Source organism: Triturus cristatus, chromosome 11 (assembly GCF_964204655.1).
Source record: "Triturus cristatus chromosome 11, aTriCri1.1, whole genome shotgun sequence".
Taxonomy (NCBI): Eukaryota; Metazoa; Chordata; class Amphibia; order Caudata; family Salamandridae; genus Triturus; species Triturus cristatus.
Genome location: NC_140594.1, coordinates 993,434,568 through 993,439,685, shown reverse-complemented (window position 1 = coordinate 993,439,685; position 5,118 = coordinate 993,434,568).

The following is a 5,118-nucleotide window of genomic DNA, read 5'->3' as shown; positions in this document are numbered from 1 at the left end:
TTCAAAGACCGGCTAACTGTGTGTGCCCAGGAAGCTGGCCTGAGGTGACAGAGAGTGACAAAGAGAGGGAGGGAGAGGGGGAATGAGAGGGAAGGAGACAGAGGGGGACACAGGGAGACAGACAGAGGGAGGGAGTAGGGTGACAGAGGGAGACCGACAGAGGGAGGAGGGTGACAGAGGGAGGGAGGAAGGGAGACACAGGGAGACTAAATCACCCTTGGGTGGTGTGGCCATGTCCACTCGTCAGCCGGTGGACTGTGTGCATGCAGACCAGGTCTGGCAGTGCCTCAAACCCCCCCTTCTGTAGATGAAGACCGGTCCATGTGTCAATCTGTGCACGAGTCCATCCGTGCTGCAGGCACAGACCTAACCACACACCCAGTATACCCACCCACTGTGTCGGTAAGAACCCTGTCACAAATGCTTCAGCCCCCTACCTGCAACATCAAATTGCCTTGGCAAAACACCATTTGGCCACGTACAGTGCAACACGTAAGGCGCCTCTGCATGGCTCGCTACGCCCGCACACCACACTGCTGATTGTGTACCCAAATAGATGCATCAACTAAGATTGTGTCTCACATATGCGTAAAGCCCTGACAGCTGTGGCCAAGGGACATACCCATGCACAAGTGCACTGTGAGAGGAATGCAAGACAGATCCAACTACCCAGAGGAAGAGTGCCAAATCAGAAATGCATGAAACATGGATGCCACATGTGACACTGTTAACATTGTCTCTCTCACACACAGGTCAACGTCGACGAACACCCCCCAACACTGGGGGGGAAGTCTCACAGGACCAGGCTCCGCGGGATGAGGACCCCACCGCCAGCGATGACTCTCACCACTCCGTGGATGACCCAGACCAACCTGGCCCCTCTGGTGTCCAACCACCTGCAGCACCTGCGTCAGGTACAACTGTGCCAACCACCACCCCCATTCCTGCCACATCCCAGGAGACGTCCAGGAGCCCTGCCCGCACACGACCACCCAGCCAGTCTGCCCAGGAGGGACACGGTCCTCCGGGCACCCAGGAGGAGGCAGGCGGCAACGCAGATGCCATCCCTCAGGGGTCCCGGAGACCCGATGCACCCACAACGGCAGGCCAGGTGCACATGGGCAGGGGTGGCGGGAGTGGAGGACGGCGGAGGCGCGAACCTGACCAGGCAGCTCAGGACCCGGTAGTGTCCCAGGTCAGCAACATCCTGGATACATACCGGCGTGACACCAGGGGCATGGACCAGATTGCGTCCACCCTCAATGACATCAAGGGGACCCTCCAGGAGATGAAGACCCTGCAGGCCCAGCAACATGCCTGTCAACTGCAACACCAAGGAAGGATGGAGGATAGACAGGCTGAGCTCGTGGCGGTGCAAACCCAAATGACCGGTGTACTCCGTCGGATTGCCGACAACATGGGCAACCCTCCCTGTGGCACCAGGCGAAGGCCATTACCAGACACAGGGAGGGATCAGGAGGAGGAGGATTCATCCGACGGAGCGTCACAGACATCGTCACGGCCTGCTTCCGAGGGTCCCCGCAGGAAGGTGGGTCGTCCACGAAAAAGACTGTGAGAGTCAGCAGAACATCACCATCTCCCAGGTCACCTGGCCTGGCACCTGGCCCTCTGGCCCAATAGCAGCACATGACATTCTCTGCCACATGGACTTGCTGGTCACTGTCTGACCTATGTTGACGAAGACTGTGGCATGGACTCTGACATTTTGCTACGGCAAGGATACCAACTCCCCCAGTGAACTTTGGATTCTACACTCCCGCTGTGCACCTCTTGTCATCCCCACAAACCCGTACCCCACCACAAATACATTAATCACACTTACAAGATGATGCCGTGATTCTGCATTATTACAATACATGTGTGTGTCGTAAAGTCAAAGCATGCCTGATCTCAGAATTAACTCCAACCATCCAAACCGTGGGGTCGCAGTCTTGCCCAGGACACACATGGGTCCCAATGTATCATCTGATACAGACATGGAGTACCATACTCACCTGTGCTGGGCCCAACCAGCTGAGTGGTTCCCGCACAACTGTGGCTACAGACACATTCAGGGGAGCAACAGTCATGCGCAGAGGTCAGGGATCATGTGGAGTGACCTGGCTTGCCGCTCCCAGGTATGTCTAGACATGTGTCCCTACCATGTCCTGCATGCTTGCGTCAGGCGGATGTTGAGAATGGTGGCTAGCCCAAGGTTGGATGCATGGAGATGCCAGAATGGAGTTTTGGATCACAGTGCCACATGGTTGTGTTGGGGTTGTGGGCTGCATCATGAGTGTGGGCGTGGATCGAGAAGGTCATCCTGCAGCTGGCTGTGAAACATTCCCCCCATCCCGTTTGGACGTTGATGTGGCCTGGTTGCCCGATGCAGTAGCAGAGCTGTGCAGATGCACTCCGGATATGGACAAGTATCATGGGAGTCGTAAGGCACATGTCCGTAGACTGCAGGGTAGGATTCGACACGGATGTTGTAGTTGCCCTGGGGGATGGTCTCTCTTGCCTTGAGGTGGATGGAACTGTGCATCTTGTGCATAATACAGTTCCCACTCCCTGACAAACCGCTAGCATCTTGTCACTCTACACATAGACACATATGCACCACCTCGGAAAACTATGCCAGACATGCCGCACGCACAGTGGCAACAGGCCACCATTGACAGGGAAGAGGCACCTTGGAGACAGAGGGACAAATTTATTAGTCATGTGTGTTGGAATGACAATGATACTCTGTCAACACATACACAGGTCATGTGGATGAACATGTGGGAGCAACACTGGCACCCCCCATTGCAACACAGATGCTGGTATTCCATTGAACTGGCACACAAGTGACGGATAACAGCTAAACACCCCCTGCTGCCACGGAGAGGCTGCTATACACCATTGAGGCCTTGATGGGGCAATCACACACCATGTCAACCCGGTGCAACCTGTATGTTTCCGAGGTCAGTGTTACACACATTGATGGCCTCATCACAATCCCCAATCCCCTGCCACATGACAGTCACCAAGTCTGACCATGGCTCCAGGTGAAGCCTGCCCCATGTCATGTTCCCCATGTAGGATCCACATGTATGCAAATGGAACACACATGAACCGGAGAAGTGCACACAGACTACAAACAATTCACACACCCAAAACGCCGTGAGGCATCCCTTACCCTAAGGAGATTTCAAAACTTGCCCGTGCATGTGACGCAGAATCAGCACATGTTGCTGTGTTCATGAGGAGTAGCAGGAGCACAACAATGCCACCAGCAGACAGCATGCCCATGGACCTGTGGAAGAGAGACACACAAGGAGTCAGCCCAAAGGAGCACATCCGCAAGCATGTACTCAACACGTATCATGTTGTCAACATGACAGGTGACAATGATGACCCTCAGACAACATCCTTCCATTGCGCCATCACTCGAGTGACACTTCAATACACACCACTGACTCACTTGGCAGACATGCAGATGGACACACACATTGCAACACATGCCACACATGGCCCAATGCGTGCACACTCAGACACTGGAACTCACCACTAAGCAAAGAAGTTGCGTATGAGCCGACTCCGCATGTCCTCCACAGCCTCCTCCTCCTCCACATCACTTGCCCCGTCACCAAGGCCTTCATCCTCCACGGGTGGATGGTCCTGGTCATCTTGATCCAGTATGAGTGGAACAGCTTCCTCCACTGCCATGTTGTGCAGCATGCAGCAGACGATGATGATCTTGCACACCTTCACCGGGGCATATGGGAGTGCTCCGCCGGTCTTGTGGAGGCACCGGAATCGGCTCTTCAGAAGTCCAAACGTCCTCTCAATGACTCTCCTGGTCCGCCCATGTGCGTTGTTGTAGCGGTGCTCGGCAGCCGTGCTGGGGTTGCGGACAGGCGTCATCAGCCATGGCATGTTGGGATAGCCAGCGTCCCCTACAAGGAAACATCATGGACAGAAGTGTGTCAGCACAGGCAGTGAGATTGGAAGATGACGCCAAACACTGAACTGCCAGAGTCTACCCACCAACAATACATGCTCGCTCGTTCCGCAGCTGCAGCATCATTTCAGGCAGCCTGCTACGCCTCATGATGAAGGCATCGTGTGCTGATCCTGGAAAGCGAACACAGACATGTGAAATCACCATGTTGGACAGACACACCACAAGGGCATTAATGGAGTGATAATGTTTGCGATTCCTATACACCACCTCCTGTGCCTGTGGTGGTACCAACGCAACATGTGTCCCATCTATGGACCCAATGACATGGGGCATCCCTCCCAGGGCATAGAACTCACGCTTGACATCTGTCAACTGCTCACGAATTGGGAATTCAATGTACTCATCCAGGTGAACCAACATGGCCTCTAAGAAATCATGCAGAACACAGCTGAACATCGTCTGGGACATGCCCCCGACATCAGCAATGGTATGTTGGAACGTACCCGTGGCAAGGAAATGTAGGGCTGCCATCACCTTCAACTTGGGTGTCAGTGCACTGGGATACCTGTGGCGCGGGAGGAGTTGTGCTTCCAGCCGGCCAGTCAACTCATCAATCAACCGTTGGCTGAATCTGTAGCGGCGTATACAGTCCCGTTCATGCAGGGCAGCCATGTCTGGCATACGTCGAGGGAGAGGCGGAGCCCTGCAGTGAAATGGAAGGAACACCGAAGAGTGAGCACTGTACAACGACATTGTCAATGCACTGAGCACATGTTACACAGCCAATACACATATGCCACATTCTGAGTCAGGTCTGTGCCACATTTCCTGGACACGTACGCCAGTCAGGTGACACTCCTACCAAGGGACAGCCACTAACGGAGTGGGGCAAGATCACGATGACATGGCATGAGACTAGCTGTGGGCCAGTGTAAGTGAACATGCACACGCATCACAGGATTCACAGACATCCACACATGTGCAGAAGTAGTATGCGTATGGTACAGACAGGTTGTTGGATGCGATATGCACTGGTCACATGTCATAGGAATAGGACAGGCCACACACATTGCCTTGGAGGAGTACATGTCGAGACAGAACATACATAGAGAGCATGTGGATATGTACTTGTGTTGATACTCCGTGTAGTTGCATACATACACACCTCA